This window comes from Aphis gossypii, chromosome 3 (genome assembly GCF_020184175.1).
Source record: "Aphis gossypii isolate Hap1 chromosome 3, ASM2018417v2, whole genome shotgun sequence".
In the NCBI taxonomy this organism is placed as follows: domain Eukaryota; kingdom Metazoa; phylum Arthropoda; class Insecta; order Hemiptera; family Aphididae; genus Aphis; species Aphis gossypii.
Genome location: NC_065532.1, coordinates 7999055 through 8020658, shown reverse-complemented (window position 1 = coordinate 8020658; position 21604 = coordinate 7999055). Strand labels below are relative to the sequence as shown.

Genomic DNA, 21604 nt, shown 5'->3' with positions numbered 1-21604 from the left:
TGTTGTCATGTCTATAAATAGCTTATATAAATATTTGGTGAATGTCTCAAGTTCTTTAAGTTACCATATACTATTTTTCCTGATTACTATAGCAATTTTGTGCAAAAAAATAAAAATAAAAATAAGACGCAGATCATTTTAAAACCAGTACATACAACTTACCGCTTAGGTATGGCATTATATTTTTAAACATTTAAAACTTTTTACTGTTAGGTATGAAATAAGCTGTTATTTTATTTTTCCTGCATGTTTATAAAATAATTTCTCCCATTAAACGGTCTTAATGTTTAAAAACAAAAAAGAATTTGCAATTTCTAAAACTACGAACAAAAAATTAAGTTGTTTATTGTGTTTTAAAAATATATGAAAAATAAAATGGTCAGGTAATAAGTTGTTCTTACAGCAATATATAAAATATCAAAAACACGTATTATTATAAATAATTTTTTTTCTCTAAATATTTGAAGTTTAAATAAAATTAGGTAATTAAATGAAAAATAAAATTTTTCTTTTCACGGTTTTAGTTATTTTGTCATTATAATTAAAATAATAGTATTCCTAAAGACTTAAAACTATTCGCCATTACACATAATATTATTCACTAAAAAAAATAACATTTTCAAAAATTTATATTATTTTTAAGATAGTTTTTATCAAGAATCTATTTTTAGAATTCTACAGTACGTCAGTTTTTAGTTTTATATTAATAATAATAATATATATTATACAATATTATAATAATTAATAATATTGTACTATAAATGAGATGTTTTAGAGAAAAATTAATTAAATTTATCGTAGTATTAAAATAAAAATGAATTGCCAATAGGAATACAAATATTTAACGTATTATATAATACCCTTTAGAAATAGAACCCGGCACAACACTAACCTGTCACATGACGTCTCCGCACAGAATCGTTTGTAAAGATTATATTACGAAATGATTTACTATTGAATTCAAATCCGACACATCCATTACAGTGACCTGTTCGATAACGAGATACATTCGGCACCGACATACTCGCGGTGTTTTGTGACGATGGGTTTGGTAGTCCGTTTAAAATCGTCTATTTTCTTCGTTAACTGACCGTAGTTTTAAAATAAAAAACACAGCGATTTTTCCCGGTTTATATATATTTTATTATTTGTAGAAAAATTAAAAATTCTGAAAATTTAGAGCGTCGAAAGTGGAATAAGTTAAATAATTATTATCAAAACCAAAATGATTGCAATTCACGATTAAATAATCCTAATGGGTTTGTTATACCTATTGTAGCCAATTTATAATTGTGTTGATGCGATGCGAAGTATCGCATTATTATGCAATGGTTTAAATACTTTGAAGATAAGATCCACCAAATCTCAATTAACTTTCATTCGTGGAAGACTACAGTTATATGCGTAGTAGGTATACACTGTAATAGATTTCAGAAATGGTTTGCTTTTATGGCGAAATTAATCAACAGACCTCGAACCTCCTCTATTTACTTAATTTAGAATAATAATGCATTCCGCGTATATCACGCTAGATGGTATTAATATACGTTTCAGTCAAATACATGTGGGTTAGGTGTTTTTTAGGCACAATCGATGACATCAAAATGTTTAATAAACGATTAAATAAATAATATAATAATGCAAACGAAATTATGACGTTGATAATAATTATTACATTTGCCCACAACCTCTTAACGCAAAAATTTACTAGTATTATACCGTTGTCATAGGTACACGTATACCGCTATACCTAAATGTAGGTGAATTATTATAATATTACATATTATACTTGGAACAGTCTACGTATAAAAGGGCTGCACAACAGTATTGTATATCAAGCAAATATGATAGCATAGTGTTTAAATAATAATATATTACATTACAATTCAAAGTTCTATGTTCAAACCATAATATACGTTCGAATATCATTGAAATAATTTGAAATAATTAAAACATAAACGGTTTAATACAATTTTGCGGGAATCTGATGTCAAAAGTTTTTTTTTTTTTTTTTGGTTGGCCTTTTTAAAAATAATGACATTTAAGTTGGAGACGAAAAACCGATGCGATGCAAAACTTACGGTATATTTCGTTATTAAATTTGGAATTTATTGGAAAAGTTTTCTGGTTTTCGTATAACGGCCGTCACGTATAATATTACTATTTCGACAAACAATACAAACTCGAAACGTCTACGATAAACTATATTATGTAACATTGCAATATGGTCAAGTGACGCTTGTGCGATTATATTTTATTTCTTATTATTCAGCTACGAATTGTATGTGTAAACTGTAAATGAATAATTTTATTGAATGCTGGTTTTTTAATTCTTATAAAAAATATGAGCAGGTTTTGTTAAAATGCCTAGAATATTAAAAAAAACGTATTTATTTATTATTATTATTTTTTTTTTTACATATTTTCTCATATTTCGAATTAAATACTTATTTTTCTTAAATATTATACCAATAAGTGTATATGTTAGAAATAGTTTGTATTTATAAATTTACAAATTTACAGAGATATTGGTAATTTTTATTGCCAATATGTGTGAGAAATATTATATTAAATCGTAATAGATCAGTAAGATAAAACAGGTAAGGTTAGGTTTTGATAACGTTATAAATGATTAAATTGACAGTTTGATTTTGATTTAAATGGAAGATAGTTTTAATATGAATAATAGATTTTTAAGTTAAGTTAGAGGATATATTATGCAAAAGGTAGACATTTATGTCAAATCTATCAAATGTTTGAGTTTGAGAGTAGGTAACTACTTTAGTGGCGGATGCATACCATACATCAGAACCATTTTATTCAATTATACCTTTACTTGTATTAAAATAATTTCGATCATTGCTCTTGTGTTTACGTTTTGTATAATTGTATTAATCAAATTGTATAAAACGATTCTTATTTACATAGATTTGTTTTTGTTTTCGGTCATCGATAAGAGCGTACGTCGATAAAAATTAACTAAACTCGTACACGCCAAACAGACTGAGAGAAGAAATAGTTAAGCTTGTAAAAAATACAAATAACTGTACGTTAAATTTCAGTACCCTCGATTATTTATTGGCAGTGAATCAATTCGGAATAACATGTTTGCATAATCGTAAAAACTTTATATTGTTTTTGCCGGTTGACTAAGTTCCAGGCAGATTCACTCATACTCACACTGCACGAATATAAATACATCAATGATTTTGATATAATTTATAAAGATGTCGAACGCGTATTATCGACACGAAATAACTTGTGTAATTTTCTATTTGTATAGATGCGACGGATCGACTGAAAATACGACATCAATAAATGTTCCAGTATTTTTCATAAAGAAGTTGCAAATAACACTCGAGAAATTCACATTCACAACTCGGATGTGCGTACTGAATCGATGCACGACATTCGGTAAGACGCTTTGTTAAATATAAATACGTAGACGAAATTTATGCGTTCAATTATTATGGTACTGTCTTTGTTTCTGAGATATTTTTTAACATTACATTATGCATTTGTATACCAATATCGGGGAACGATGGACAGTATATCCCTGAAATAGCTGTAATCACCGTCTTTGTGAAAGTACACTACGCTGTCTTACGATTATTGGAAGTATTAATATTATACACCATGAACTTTGTCGTCGTTTGGATGGCTTTTGTCTATAGGTGCTTATTTAAATAAGTGGCGTTCTTTAAGTATCTATATACCAATACACAGTCGAGCGACAAGTCTCTTAAATAAGCGAGCTGTGGGTGTTATAGTGAAACACCGATCTGCCATTTTATAACAATTAATTAAAACGAAAAGAACGGACATACTCCGCATGGTGGTCAGTTTTATTCTATATGAACCCTTGGAATTACTGAGCACGTAATAACTTGATGTGTATTATACTTTTCGTATAAAGAGTTAAATATATTTTTTGTTAACTGTTATTAACTTATAATTTGACGTTCTTAACGTTGACTGCATTTGAATCGAGTTAATTTTTCTTATTAATTTGTTTGTTTATAAAAAATGATGTTTGACATACGTATTCTCAAAATAGATAATATTTAATTTTATTTGGCTATTAAAATAATTCCTACACTCACTGATTAATAATAATATGTCGTTAATTTTATTGTATTATCTACTTACCCATCTTTATTGTTTGTGTCGTGTTAACAGAATGTGGTTAATCATGCGAATGTCTGTCTTAAAATCTGAATTTTCGGACTTGAAAATATTTAAATATTTATTCTACGCTGCCACTGCGGGAACATGGCCAAACGACTTGAAAAATAATCCGCTTAGTATATGCGAAAGATTATCAAGATTATTGATATAATTTACACAACCGAATACGTTGCCAACATAAAAACACACAAAACAAGAACAGTGATCATATAATAATAAATATAATCGTGTATTGTTGTAGTAGACATGTTTGTGTTCCATTCCTCTAACCCAGACGCCATTATTGTCGTCTAGTCCAGCGTTTAATAATATAAATCCCGGCTACAAATCGTCTAGCGTGGAACAATGGTCATTTATAGATCATGACTTCAGTCATACCTAACACTGTTTATTGTGTTTTGAAATTTTTAAAACCGTTTTCTACGTCTATTTATATTTCAATGCGGTATAGATATTCGTTAACTAATTGTTTTTTATTTAGTCTATTGTCTATTGTTATTTCTAGTCGAATCATACAAACCAAAAATTTACATAAAAACAATATTATCGTAATTATGTCAAGTATAATATGTTAATCCGATTATATCATCATGAGATTCTATAAAAAAATTAATTAAAAAACTTCTAGTTTGGATAGGTTTTTAAATTTTTAACTTGATGCCATAAAAAGTTGATTTAATCTGCAGGATATTTATCCGATCATCACAGAAGATATAAAACGACTGATGGTTTTCATTTAGTGTTGACTATTGCAATTCTGTTATTCGTGCTACAGTGGTTAGGAATTTCATTATAGTATTTTTATTGGTATTTTCTTTTACTTTAAAAAAACGTCATAATCCCATCAATAGTATTTATTGCATGGAACACTTGAGTTTTAAAACTGTAGTATTCGCTATATATGTTTAGACACCCGTCAAAAAAACAATACTTTAAAGTTTTTCAAAAGTGCTATTCAATTCCCTAATTGAAATATAGATTTTATAAAATTTAATATTCTTAAAAAGACTCGTTATGTATATCTTACGAATCGTATGCATTCATAATTAATTTCGCTGGTTTGATGATGTAGGTTTTTTTTCAATGACCATATAAAATTATAGTTATACATTTATTATTTATATGATATGTATTATTAGAAGGTAAAAAGAGGATGTAAAACTGTTGATTTTTTTTACGGTATGTATCATTATCATAACGACGGTGGATTAAATCAAGGCAGATATCAAGGCAGGAGAGAGATTTCATCGGGTGGAAGTAAATCTGCTTTAACAACCTCTGTCAGAGACAACGTGTTTACTGGTTAGGTAATACTATACTAACTAAACATTTAATCTTCGATCAAGTCATATCAAGAGACCTAAAAGCTTTTAAACAGTATTGAATACGAAGTGATCCGATGATCTACGAAGTGTTTCTACGCCAGACGATGACCTATTATATATTTTATATTATGCTAGGCATCAGCACTATAGCCGGTGAACTCCTGCAACTGCGGTTCACTGAGCCGTTGACCGTTGACCGGTATCACAGAGCCCCGACTACACTGGTCGACGGATTACCTGACAATAATCCTCTGCAGGACCAGTAACTTTCAGCGTCAAAGCTGTGACCGCGACGTGTATTAGCAGAAACTAACCTACGGGGTGATTTTCCTAATAAGTGACTATAATGGCGACGCAATTTCAACGCTAACGCAATAATTGACTAGTTTTAAGCAGAAAAGTGGAGCTCATCTGGAAATTGACTGAGTAGTTTTAATTAGAAATTAATCTCGTCAGTCCTTTTAAGGACCAACGCTTTCCTCAATAATATAGTATTAGTTCATTTACTTCACACAATAAATCTTGAAAAATTGAGTTTGAATATCAAGTTCATCATTTTACCATTAAGCTGCACCTACCACAACGAAAGTGTATGTGTATTATAAAACTAAAAAATTGTAGAAAACACTAATTGATAAAACTAAAAAATTAAAATATACTGATTAGCTTAGATTTAAGTTCTCTTTCAAATCATGTGATATAAATTACATACTAATTTACGGTTCCTACAAAAGTAAACAATTTAATTAATGATATTATTGATTATTTTTCGGAATACTGATCCTTCTTACGTTCCTAATAGTATTATGCGGAATTTAATACCCAAACGGACTAATAAACCTTAGCCTTTTTCAATAAATTGTAATATTATTTTGTGTTTGAATCATACCTATTATTTTGTTATTTTATAGTGTATGTCATGTAAAATATTTTTGTGAAATTTATAATAATATTATATTTATTATTTAAAAATGTATTGTTTTGTCAATGCTATAATAGTATTTATACTTTTATTTTATTTTGTTATATATATATTATATATTTAATAAAAAAAAAACACGAGTGTCACGAGATGGTCAGGTAGAATTTAAACCTCAAATATATGCTGTTTAATAAATAGGAAAATATATTTATTATTATTATTATTATTTTTTAATTGTTGTGCTTATTTTATTTCAGACATGAATAACTTTTTCAGGCTGTCCTTCTTTTCAAATGTCCTTCATAGACTAATTATACTCCTCTTTTTAAGACAACTGCGTAGAGATTTTAGTACAAATAATGTTTTAACATTTAACCGATTAATTAAAATGGCTAATAATACCTGCATCATCGAAACTATTAATAAATTATATATCACAGGTAATACAGTAATTATAATAGCATTTTAGAATAACGAAACTACATATTTGCTTATAAATAATGCGATATTACATAGATGTTGCATACAGGGTTTTTATGCTTAGCCTTTATACCGTAACTCGTCCACTCATCATGTTGGTCTTTCAGGATATAAACTAATAATATTGTTTTGGCTTTGTATAACTTACAGTCTGGTTAGATTCATTCCCGAAACGCATTTTCATGACGGTCAGCTATCTATTGATAGTAAGTTTGATTTAAAAAACGAACTTTCTAATATTATAATTTTATGTTAAAACTCAAAATTGAATTTAGTGCATTGTATAATAATGTCGAGCAATTTCGTAGCTATTATAGAGTACATTATATTATTACAAACAAAAGACTTGGGTTTTTGTATTGAGCTGTGTTCTAGAAACGCATGTCACGTGTCGTGTTTATTTCCAATATTAGTACACCTCTTCATAAAAGTGTATAACACGTCCCTTGCCATTTCCTTAATACGATTTTAATATTTAACAAGTTCTTTTCATACACGCCGCATTCGTTATTTGTATTTCCTATTGTATGAGTTAGGAAAATACTACCCGTTTATTGTCTTCGGAGGGTCAAGGGTTTCGTCTTTATATAATCGACTTTCATATAATAAAAATAATAAAAACATTTTACTAAAACGGACGTATATCTATAATCGAAGTACAAAAATACGTCATATATGACTAAATAATACAATAGTAGTAATAATAATAAAAACGAACAGAGGAATACGTTCTCAACGATTTCCACTTGCACAAATAAACATACTGGTAACATATAAACACAATATCATTAATTGATTTATACCTAAATTTACAAATTGATCAGTAAATTTAATATGTCTGATTCTATGAAGTGTACACGGATTATAATAGTGTGACAGGACTTTTTCGCAAAATTGTAAATTTCAACGATGTAGGTACACTTCACAGATGGATCCAATAATATTGTACGTGCATTTAAGTGGATATTTCAATGCTAACAACTGTTCGTTTGAATCGTTTGATTGATGACTAAACTAATATCGGGACTGCCATAATTAATTAGGCATTGTAGTAGACTTTCTATAATAATCCGATCGATTAATTTTAAAGCACAGTCACAATACTCCGACAAAGCACTTGTTATAGCAATATAATATTATTATTACACCTACTGATAATCGTGAATTATTATTGATCGGCCGATGGAATACATATTGCCAAAGTTTTGATATTAGTCGTGGTACCGTCGTAATAATAATTAAGCCACGTTGACCAAACATTGTTATACACCGGTGAATATTATATAATCGAGATTTGATCTAGGTAATTGGAAGTTGAATAATAGCCACATCCTTTTAGAATAAAAAGTTTCTGAAGCCATCCCAAAAACGGTCAAGGTTCAATTATGTTTAACCGCGTATTTGCTGAAACTTTTAGTATACAAGCAACCTAGTTTAATATTATTAACATACACAAAGATATTTATTAGATTTTTTCGATTTACTTTATACAATTTTTTCTCGGTCAAAAACTTTGGAAAATTTAATACAAACTGCTCATGCATTTTTCATATAAATTTTATTTATAAATATCATAAGCGTATTTTTTTAAAGCATTTGAATTTCAAATGTTTGAAGAAATTAACTAAAAGTACAAATATTTTCAAATTATTACCAGGATAACAATTGACAAAAATTATAATTTGAATAATGTGTAAAGCAAGCTTGAAAAAAAATGTTTCTATAGATTTTTCTTAATGAAGTTAAAATTTTTTAAAATATTACTTCGATTTCTTTACGGTCGTTTGAAAATTAAATTTAAAATTGAATCACTTCGATATCCACTTATAACTTATAAGTTATATTATATCTAATTCATACTATATACATTTTAATATAGTTGTTTTGATTGCATATTATTTCTTTAATATTCATTTGGCATTTTCAGATTTCTTAATTTTTTTCTATATTCTTAGATTTGAAATTATTATTCAAGGTTTATCATATTAAATTAAAAAAAATATTTATACCAAAAATACTAAATTTATACGTCCTGTTATTTTTAATATGTGTTTGAAGGTTTCCTTTGCTCAGAATCGAATTTTAATATACTACAATATAATATGATTTAATTCATATTTTTATAACAATTAACTAATCAATTACAAGGTACACTTAAAAATAAAAACCTAATATACAGCAGAAACGAGTTTCACAGTTTTTATTTTACGAATTACGCGTGACGCTAACAACCACAGAGTGTTTTCGTGAGGTGGGTACCTACCGCGTCAGTATATATTATAAAATTTTGACAAGATGTTAAACGAATAAACATGGCTCAAAATGTGGAATCGGAGAAAGCACAAGGAAATTCGATGAACCTACTATTGATTTTTAAGTATATTATAAAATCAATGTTAGCGTCGGTTTACACGTGAAGAAAATATAAATACAAAATACAAAATTATTCAGGCAGCATTGTACCTATACCACAGAAGCAACAGCTGTGGCGACACTAATCGCCTGTTGTATATATCGTGTGTATCAATAATCACAGAAGACCAAATTTTCCATGTGGGCATAAAAGATTAACAGGAAAGAGCAAATAAATGTAATCTTGAAAAAATAAATAATCTTCCATATTTAATGTTGTTTGACAATAAAGTGTTTAAAAAATGCTAAGCATTTAGAGAATATATTAGAAATTTGTTTGTGCACTATTCATGATTATAATTTATAATGCTTATGCGTCTTGTTGCCTTCGGATTGCGAAATCCGTCGGATGACAGATTTCATAAATTATTTGTCGTCTACTACGAAATAACTCTTAAAACATTAAAATAACTTTATATTTTTTTATTTGAAATGTTTAAAAATTTTAATATTTTATAAATTTAACAAAATAGATAAACGCTTTTATCATATTATAATAAAGTGATTGCAACATAAATGATGTATTATTAACTTTTATGTTTTATAATATTTTCGATTTTAAATGTAATGATTATGAACACGTTACACATCCATTTTTGTACTTGAAAATAATAAAACAACTTACAAAAATAAACAAAACCAAAACTATAAGCTTGATAAAATATTTAAATAGTTATAGCAGTTATAGTTATGACATATTACATTATAATATATTGTTGATAATTAAAAGTATTTAACTATATTGTTTATTATTTATTATTTATTGTTAATTAATAGCAGATAGTTCTCTCTAACTCCTCTAAAAAATAAAATAGTATGTTGATTATTTTTATGATTGAAATATATCATTAAAATATTGTATTACTTATAATATACTAGTTATTGTTATGAAAATATCAAATGAAATTGTTATTTTGATGATTGCTATTTTTTCATTATCATCTGACGAATTCCAATTAAGATGAAAAAAAGATTGTTTTTATAATTTACAACAGTTATACTATAATTTATTTAGTTTACCATTGAAAAAATAATTTAAAATTGTCTTAGATAATTACTTATTTTCTGATAGAGAATTTTATTGTTTGATACCTGTTTAATCTTCAAGGAGATAAGTTTAAAATAATATTGCTGTTATTTGTATTAGAATTATTTTAATATTATTACTTATTGTTCTTTAGTTTTTTTTTTATATATATATATATAATATTCATAAGAAAAACTATAGAAAAATTACGAAAAACCGTCATCATTATTATAAATAGAATAAAATTTATATTTTTATGTTGAGTTTTACGAACATAATATCTTCAACGTTAAGTCAAGGAATAAGAGACAATATCATTACTAATGGTAATAAGAGTACTATCTATCTCATTCATCCTATAATGGAGGCTAACAGTAGAATGGTTAAGGTTCTTATAATATTTAAATACAACATAGTTTGATAGTTCATAATCTATAACAGAATTACATAACCATGATTAAGTTGAACATACAAAAACATAATCTAGTAATTATACATACAATAATTATAAAGGGAATATATCTTTAAGATTAAAATAAACAAATAAATAATCTAAAGATTAAGATGAAACCAACGAATACTTAACGTATGCATTCAAATTGGTTCCCACATCTAAAAATACATATTACAATGGTTGATTCTCAATAGTTAAGGGTTTTTAATATAAATTGCGAATTACAAACAGTTTTAAATTTTTATTTTTCTTCAAGGAAAATGCGAATTGTAACATTAGGAATAATTTGGTTATGATCCAGTTTAATATTTTCTATAATTTATGGGTGTATCAAAAATAAATAAATATTTATTCCTAATACTTCATTTTTAGAGGGAAATTATATGCTGATTATGCGTTAAATATAAGTGCAAAAAAAAATTATTTAGATTTTTGTATTGGGCCACGCTGCACGCTGTCACAACGTCTATCACAATCGTAAAGTGGTTTCCTGATAAACCGACATATAAAATTATACAATATAATGTTTGTATATGTAAATTTATACGATTGTCATTCATACTCATTGGTTTATATAATAGGTACTTTATATTAGAAAGTTAAACTTATATTTATATTATAATTTATATATTATTCGTGTCTTATCGACTGGCATCTGTCATCTGACATCTGACATTTATGGTTTGTTTAAAAATATAACAACGTCAATCTATTATTTAAAAATTATAGGTTTAAATAAATGTAGCTTTACATAAATCTATGAGCAACTATGTTTCATTTTCCGACTACAAAACATGTTGCTATGAATAAAGACTTACAGCAAATTCATTAATAAACAAAAGATCACAGAGTTACGTATTTTGTTATGTTGGAATTTTTAATGAAAAAGTAAGAAAATAAACCTATGATTGGAACATTTAAAAATATATCGATATTATACGGTATACAATATGAATCATAATGTCAAATATTTTCCACTAGATATACCTATATAATGTTTTATGTAACGAATTCTAACACGGTAGATGAGTGTAAGTACCTATATCTATAACATTAGCTGTTTAATATTTTAATTAAAATTATTATTGCTTACGATAAACAGTAAAAAAAAACTTTAAAATAAATAATAACAATAATAATAATGGTTTCAAATCAGAATACATCGCTTAATTTATTTTTTAATATTTATATTTGTATTTTTGCTGTAATCGAAAATACTGCTTTTTTGGTAAATTATAATATATCCTTAGTACCTAGTATATTTTATACTAAGTAAATACATAGAACTAAGTAATTTGTTCAGTTATCGAAAAATGTATGAATGTGTGGTAAGTGAATTGGTGTAATTCGAAGGGGATAGGTATTGGGAGTGAATACAACCCTCATTAGTTATGCCAAGTGTGGACTAACTGCAAAAATAAGATCCTTAAGCGTCCAGTTTTTTTAACTGAAACTGTATCACTAGGTATGTGGCTGATAATTTAAAATGGGTAAAATATTTAGAACAATATTTTGAAGTAAAGATCGAATTTTTTAACGCGGATTTCGATTTTAGAATAATATATATATATATACTCGATAGGGTGCGATTTAGTGTTTGACGGACGATACAATTTGAGAAAATAAATACGATAGCACATGTTATTTCGATATTTCGATATAAGTAGTACAAATTATTTTTAAACATTTATAATTGCTTCGGATGGTTGTCAGCGACGTCTACCTCCGTCAGATATTGTGCGATCTTGAGATACGGTTCGAACGTTATAATAACTATATTATCGGTTATTAATGTAAGATAACGATGAATAAATAGTGTCTACACAGTACACGATATGCAGGCGGTGTAATACGTCATTTCGTATTCATAGACGTTAAGTCTGCGCCTGCAGTGTTTATGTATATATTGAAGACTACCGATCGATCAAGAAAGAACAATACAAAAGAAAAAAAACAGCCAACTGTCGTGTGTGCATTATTGACGTCTTAGGCTGCTGATTTAGTTTCATACTAATTATGTATCGCGCACTTTCAACGAGCAGCATGGCAACGGCATCATAAATCTAATTAATAACGATAAATTATTAGTGTTATGTTGTTATGCTGCTATACACGATTATACCTACGTTGCACGATAGGAGTCAAGTGTAAGATCAATAACGCCTTCTATGAGTGGATACCAAACTTCGTTATATTATCTACCTACAATCTACATGCATATTTGTATAGGTACCTATGTTTCATGTCATTATAATAATAATTATAAACACGAAGCCGTGTGATATAAGTATTAAGTACCAATCAATATCACGTTCAAAATATTGGAGGACAATTATTATTATGAGGTGCCCGTACGACTTTTATACAGTTCGCCATGCATCGTATCGTAAGATTCAAATATTTTCGTATCCGCGTACGTTGATATCGTAACGCAATGTAAAATATAATGTGAATACGATTCTTAAAAAAAAAAAAAAATAACATAATATTCGTGATAAATTCTATACGTTAAAACTATGTGTTAACTTTTGAAAAAGTACGCGTAACGTTGAATGTCACGTAAAACTTCTTTCGGTTTGTCAACTGATAATCTTCAACAGACTCCCAGTGGTCAAAGTAAGTCTGAGTAATCTAAGTGGACGTTAAAGTCGATTCGATGTCAAAAACAAACATTTAGAGTACCTACCTATATTATATTATTGTTTGTGATGTAAGCTTTTTTTCTCTAGAATCTAATTTTACAAAAAAAAAAAAAATATTCAAACAGTGTATTTTATTTATTAAATTGTGATAATAATCTATCTAAAACGGAATACTTAATACAATTTAATATTTTCAATACCAAACATTTAAAAACAAATCATAAAATTTGTAACAACACTAAGTTTTATAATAAATGTTCCAAATTAAGAAATTTTAAATGTTATTCGTTAAATTGTATTATTGTATCTCTCATTAATTTTTTAAAGATAAATAATAGAAACTCAAAGTTCTAGGGAAATTGCCAAAATTAATCGGGACAATCAAAATAAAACACCCATATTTTATATCTATACCAACATCATAAAAGTCAATTCGTAGTAAAAACAATATTATTGTACCAGATAATCACTACAATAGTGCGTATAATCTTCTTGTAATAGTCCATTAGCTTTTATAATAAATTATATTAACATGCGATTCCATAAAATCTTAAGCAGTCAAATTTCTAAAACGTTTAATTAAATTAATAGTTTGCCCGTATTTTACGAAACTAGCTTTGACCCAAATAAAATTGTCGTCAAGGAGAATTTGCACAGTTTAAAACAATTAAAATGAATCAATAATTTTTTAGCAGTTTGTTTAAAATAATATAATTGAAATTTTGTAAAAAAAAATCTCGAATATTGAATTGAAATAGATCATTATTTAACCTTCTGATGCGTACATAAAATTATATCATTATATTATTTTTTTTTTACCACAACAATTATCATCGAACATAAAAAATTAATCGCATGATGCATCTCTTTTTTAATATGCTTATACAATAATAAATTCATCTCTCCGTTCTGAATTTAAATTTTTTTGGAAAAAAAAATATTAAATATTATTTGGAATGATTTTAAATCCACAACACATTACTTATTTTGTTTTTGTTCGAAATAAGAAAACTGTAACTAAAGTATAAACTTTATTAACTCAGTGGTATGGTATGTCGACCTTCGATTTATTTAAAAGTTAAATATTTTACAAGAATTAAAAAAAAAAAACAATATTTTCCACGATCTTACTGGGGATCTATTTAGTAATACGCTATACCTATAATTCTATTTTTATCGTTATAATTTGGCTTTCATATTCCTGTTCCTATGTCGTAATAATATTATGTATATTATAATTTAAAGTAATAATATTTCATTGTCTCCTATGACATACGAATGCACCTACGTTGAAAACGGTATGAAGTTAAAACTTACGACAGAATCTATCTGAACTGGCAGTTAATTAGTTTATCTAAGCAAACAATCGTCACATAACAATATAACATTTATAATATATAATATAATAATATAGGCACACATGAGCACAGCCTATGTTTGTATAATTTATTATTTTATTAGGTATACGTGTTTATCTGAATATCACAAAATTCGTTGTATTATGTTTATACCTTCAACAACCATCCACGTCATAGACTCATAGATAATAAAAAGGCATTTAAAAAAAAATAAAATAAAAACATAGGTACGTGCATAGCAAACATATTTTACATTACGATGTTCGATCTAAAATGTAAATATTTTTAATAACTGTGTATCAAAACATTATGTTATGATTCATTCTAGATTGAACATATTAAATTGTAAACGTTTTTCTCACGAACAGTGGAACTTTATGAGGATACTGGAAATGGAATCTCATCAAAATCCTAATTTAAATAAATATTTGTTTAAGAAGCTAAAATCGAAACTGTTATTATTATTTTTTTTTTAAGAATAGCAATGAATTTTTTCCTTATCGTAAATATCTTTGCTCATTTTAATTTTGATTTTATAAATTTATTTATACATTGTATAAAATGTGAATAATTCTAAAATATTTAAGCATTATGAATTTGCATTTTGCACGTATCAATAATGTATTTCACTATTATAAGCTTTCGCTTGTATAATATTATGACATTGGATTCATTTTTTTACACTAATGTAGGTACTTTGACTTTAATGGTGTCATATAAATAGGGTTATTTAGTACTTATGGGATACTTGTTCACAAAATGTCATACTGCTTTCTCAGTCCCTGATATAGTTTATTTATATGTGTTTCGTTTATATTATAGCTATATTCCGATATTATTATTATAATAAAATGGTTTTATTATCTTTATTAAATTCCTAAATCTACTTAAACTTCAATTTAAACAAACATATGATATGATTTTTAAATTATATGACTTGATAATGTACACGCAATAATTATCTATCATACTTTAAAAACTCGATTTGTTTTTATATTAAAATATTCTGTGATATCATTATATAATAATAATACAAACACTCTATTTTTATGATCCACTAGGTTTTAAAAATTATAAAAAATACAGATCAAAATAATACATGTACGATATGCTGATAAACCATAACGTGAAATTTAATTAATATTAAGTCAACAAGATGTAACCAGAAGTGGATAAAGCTATTTTCCTAATTAGAAAACCATTCCACCGTGAGTACTGCACTACACGTGGAAATCTTTAAATGGAATATATATGTGGTCGTAGCATCATATTGCAATATGGCTTACAATTTAAAATGCCTATTTCTATTTATCGCAGTTTTCAGCCTGCTTTTAATATTTTAATTCCGCCACTGAGAAAACATATTTTGTTATATGTTTGTATAATAATAGCCAGGGATCGTGAATTATAATTATGAATACAAATTAGAAAGGAATTGGTATAAATACGAGTGAATATCAATTTACATTAATTTCTGGTCTCCAGCATAAAACAAAATGTATATTTATAATACTACGAACAATCAACTTTCCGGAATAATGTCAAGCGTTTTAATTCATTATTTCAAAATAATAACAAAAACGATGTCAGTAAAAATGAATAAAAATAGTAATAATATTATTGTTAATTTTTTCGTTGAATAGTATTGCAATGACACGCCGGAGACTTGAAAAAAAATAATATTTGAAAATGTCTCTGAAATAAAAACTTTTTGAGAGCTAAATGTATTACACAGCACTGTTTAATATAATATAATATAATATGTCTAGTGTAATTATTATAAATTTGTGATTTTGATTGTGTACGCCACAACTGCTCTCGACGTTATAATATTGTGTTTTCGATTAATTTCTTAAACGTTCAGCCGCAGGACAACGGAAAGTATGACGCAATTAAATTAACGTTTTTTCTTTATTATTTCGGAACATTTAAATCGAAAAAAACTATTTATAATTATTTTGTAAGTGTTGCTGGTGTATTGTTTGTACGCATTAAAATTAAAATGATGGGACCATCTCAAGACTTCATGATATAATTATTGAACTATTAGTGATGCGTAAAATATAATACTAAACATGACAACACTATCACAAACAAATTAGTGGAGTTTAAAGTGAACGATTTTTCTCATGTTCAAAAATATAAACAACGTATAATATTGAGATAAAAACGAGTCTTAAAATAAGGACAATAATTAGTTGGTATTTTTTTTCTTTATAATTCATACACTATTTCGCCTTTTAAACGATATATAGCTCATTGTTGTTATACTAGAAAATATTCAGCAATAATTATTGGCTTATTGCAAATTGAAATCATACATATATATACCTATATATATGTATATATATATTTAATTTCTTAACCGGTACTCTTATACGCGCGCATTCATCGTTTTTCGGCAAACGATCACGTACAATGCAATTCAATTATAATATCGATGTACCGTCTTCAAGAGTGAAAACCCTAACTCGACATGTATTCTATAATATATAAGTAATAGGTTTGATTATAATAATATTTTTGTATGGTGCGTAAATATGCCGGAGACAGATTTTCTACGATTAAAAAGGTTCGATTTCGAACCACTTGACCGTATTTCAAAACATGGCGAACGACTATATAAAGTTCATTATTATAAATATCCTATATATGTTGGAAAATACTGAATAATAATTTTAATAATGCAGGTGCAAAACGTGTGGCGTAATGTAATGATATTATTGTCAGTGTTCAGAAAACGAGAAAATTAAATTACTACTTGACGACGAAAAATCGTTTACCCACTTAATTTTCTTGTACGACGACTAAATATATTGTATATAATATGGATGTATATATTATGTATATGGTATAATATTTATACACCTCTCGACGGATATTGCTCAACTTGATTATTTTTTCATAACATTTTACACTTGTCTCGTTGTTGTTGGTTTATTTCACGCAGTCACTCGTTATAATATACCTACGTGAATTAGTTTTTAAAACTTTCTCCATCGTTTTTGAAATCACGTCCCAAAGTAAAATAGTTTTCTAAAAGACATTTTTTTAGTAAACGGAATTTACATAAAAATTTTACATAGGTATATATACCATATATAATATATATAATATGTATCATTATTAATTTACAGGAAAATGTAAACACAATTAACAATATTTTTTCTTTTAAATAAACCTCATTAGATTTTACATAACAACAGTTCTTCGTCATCAAACTCGTAACATTGATCAAAATGGAAATTTGTTCATTAAAGCTGTGATCTTATAATAATGTTGAATATTTGATTCAACCTATGATTAAATCTATGTTTGAAGAGGTAGTAATTTTAGTCTATGATAATGATTATTGTATGTTACATTTATTATAGTGATAAACTGATAAATAATACTTAAATAATAAATCATAACGAAAGAATATATTATGTCACCTATGGTCGAACTATGTATAGTATAGAACTACTGGGCAGCATACCTTAAATTTGAACTTTTTAAATTACTTAATGAATTATTTACTATTATAGTTCAAAAAAAAAAATGTTTATTTTATATTTTTAAAACAGTTTAAAACTAATTTATAAGAAAAATAGATAAGAGAAAAACAAAAATAGATTTTACTTATAGTATATAGTTAGATATTATAATAAATAGTGTTTACGTTTACACTAAATATAATATTATATACTACATTATACATATTATATTAATACAAATTAACTCATCAAGTTAGTTGTTACTTAAAAAAAAGGAACTTGTTATGAAACTTAGATAAAATTAACTTAATCATACTGCTCATCATCATTAATTCCTAATGCAGTCTTGATAACTTATAATAAACATAATTTACAATAATTAGAGATATTTCTGGGAATAGTTGCGTGTAGGTACTTATACCATGTGTGTATACTTAATAAATACATCGAGACTAGATATTTGCAGTAAAATCATGACTTAAGGCGTACATACGAACAACCATTTTATCACATCTTATTGTGGTATTAATGTTTAATACTTGCAATTTGCACCACAGTGCATAAGTGGTGTTGATGGTTTATCATTAATTCTCTTTGCCGGGTAAATACTATCGTTTTAACTACGAATTCGCTCTATAATTAGTACGGAACTGATTTCCACGTAAACTATCATTATAATATGTTTGTCATATTGTACCTAGTGTAAATATTTGAGTATTATAGAGGTATTTATTTGATGACTTTCTCACATTTTTATTTATGTTTAACTTATATTAAATAGGATTTAACCTGGTCACGGTCGGTTTCTTCTTTAAAAGCGACTTGTCTCGATAAAGAAACTGCCATAAAGATGGAAATATTGAAATAACCTGTATTGTGTCTCTTAAAATTTAGGCGTATTTAAGTTTCTACGTGAAAAACTTCACCCGTACGTAAGTTTCTGTATAAAAAATAATTATAACTAATACAAATAATTCATTTCCCACTTAATTCCAGCTTAAGACTGTCAGCTTAAAATTAAGTTGGTGTGTTTAAAATTTGTTTGTTTTTATATTTTATCACAACAGTAGTATAATACTAATAGGTAGTAAAAATTAAATTTTTTACGGACTTTTGTGTAAGCTTAAACACTTCTTATTGTGTTATTATTTTTAAATAGTTAACTGATATTTTGTTAATTGTTATTGATATAGTTTTGTTTTTTTACTTCGTCTTTGAGATTTATTTTGCAGTCTGATGTTCTTATTTTAATACAATATGTACTGTATTTGTTTGATACATTTTTAAAACTTTCAAGGGTTGTGTAATTAGCATAATGATGATACAAAATTGAGTTGAATTCGGGATGGACATTTTCACAAGCATTTGTAATAATAATTTTATCAAAACTAGCACTAGCCTAAATACTAGTGGGGTAGGTGTAGCATTATCCTCTATGTAATTAGCCATATTTGTTCACGTAGGAACATGCATAGGCTATATTTTTGTTAGTGGGTGGAACTTACGTAACTGCTATGTAACTGTTTACCTGCTATCCTTCACGTGGAAACTAGCTATAGGTCAAAATGAGACTACTCTGTGTCTCTGTGTCAACTTGGCCATACAAAAAAAAAAAAATAATAATAGAATTATCCTAATTACTATTATTGTGCTAAATAAAAGAACGGATTGTTATTAAACGTCATAATAATACATTATAGGTATACTTCCCTATATACCAATATATATATTTAAATAACAGATTACATTACAGAAAAGTGGTTTTACAAGACGAAAACCGGGATTATCGTGAATACAAAAAATTAAATCTATACATTTTATAATTTACAAAAATGTAGATTTATATTGTGTTATAACACATTATGCCTTACCGATTTTTAATCTTGTGTAGACGTTATTTTTTAAATTTATTTATTTAGGGCTGTACATGATACTTACTAATAGTACGTAGATATCAAACGACAATGAAAGAACGCGCGCATTTCAACCATATGGACATATGATTGCATCGGATCCATTCTCCACGCTTCTCTTGTCGTCCCGCAAATTTCATACGAATCTACCGACTGCATTGTACATAATACAAAAGGTTTGTCAGATGCTCGAGTAGATTCTATGAATTTCTTCCTATAAATACTTTTTGAAAACACGAGATATTTGCTTTAATCGACTAACGTATGTACAACACTTGGGTACGTAGTACTACGTAATGGTTGGTAGGTATGCATTATGTTCGATCAATACGCGCGACGTTAATAATCAGTGTGCTTGAAATAGAAAAATAATATAAGTATAGGGGACATTAAATTGTAAGAAAAAAGTGGGTATTTAAAAATTTAAATGTCTTATTGATTCTAGGACAATTAAAAGTAGAAGGGGGTACGCTAAAATATTTTTTTTTCAAATAAGAGGCTTTCCGTCCCCTCTCGTCCCCTTTATTCAAGCACTATGCTGACAATGATATCGATCCTGCCGGGAGCACTCGTTGTGTTCTTTTTTTCTTTTTTTTTTTACTTTCCTCTAACCGTTTCGTTTCGGTTAGCGTTGTGGCTCATTGAAAGTCTAGGCCAAAAGAGCAAAATACTCGAATCATCAGCCTGTGACGACTAGCCCCTGTTCCGGACTTTCAGCTTTTATTTTGTTGTATTATATGTTTATATAAAATATTGGACGCATCTAAGGATATTCCTTCGACCTCGGTACACATATAATATTATATATACTGACGAAATTACAGAGGTCTACTCTATGAAGTTTTGCTCGAGCGTTAAAAGTAAACAAATATATCTATACACTTTATGATGTATAATATTATACACATAGGTACACATTATTATTTACGCATAGAAATCCTCGACGTGTGTGTATTATTTATTATACCTATGTATATTAAAGGCGCTGACCCTCGACCGTTCTCGGTCGACCGTTACGACAAAGCCGACGAAATCCTCTTAACTCTACCGATCCCTATGCGTTTATATATTTGATGGTTTCCAAAAAAAAAAAAACCATCCCAAACAGCGTTCATATTTCCGACACCACAGCCCCTCCAGCCGTCCGCGCATATATATGCGATTTATATACTAGAAAAACTATATATTATTATTATTATTATTATGTATACAGAGACGTGTCGTCTGAAGCTATTTTATGTCCGTCGGTCAACACGGATGACGATGACACGGGATATGTGCATTTTTCTTTCAGCGTTTGTGATGTTTGTCACGTCCGTCTTAATAATATGTATATCGTAATGCTCGTACACTCCGTTAGAAATGTTGAAAAGCGGCGTTTGGAGATCTACATTTTTATTTATTTAT

The 21604-nt window shown here is 27.3% G+C and overlaps 1 protein-coding gene across 3 annotated transcripts in view; it reads left to right on the top strand.

The window, feature by feature from the left end:
• LOC114133119 (neuropeptide Y receptor type 2-like) overlaps nucleotides 1-21604 on the top strand; it is a 172989-nt gene that overhangs the window by 21653 nt on the left and 129732 nt on the right. The window contains exon 2 of one of the 3 annotated variants that reach the window (XM_027998743.2): nucleotides 3284-3414. The exons of 1 other annotated variant lie outside the window; for it this stretch is intronic. The gene's annotated coding sequence lies outside the window, so the exon portion shown is untranslated. Of the gene's footprint in view, nucleotides 1-3283; nucleotides 3415-13286; nucleotides 13425-21604 lie in introns of those variants that run through there. One more of the 3 variants, XM_027998746.2, reaches the window with a different exon arrangement.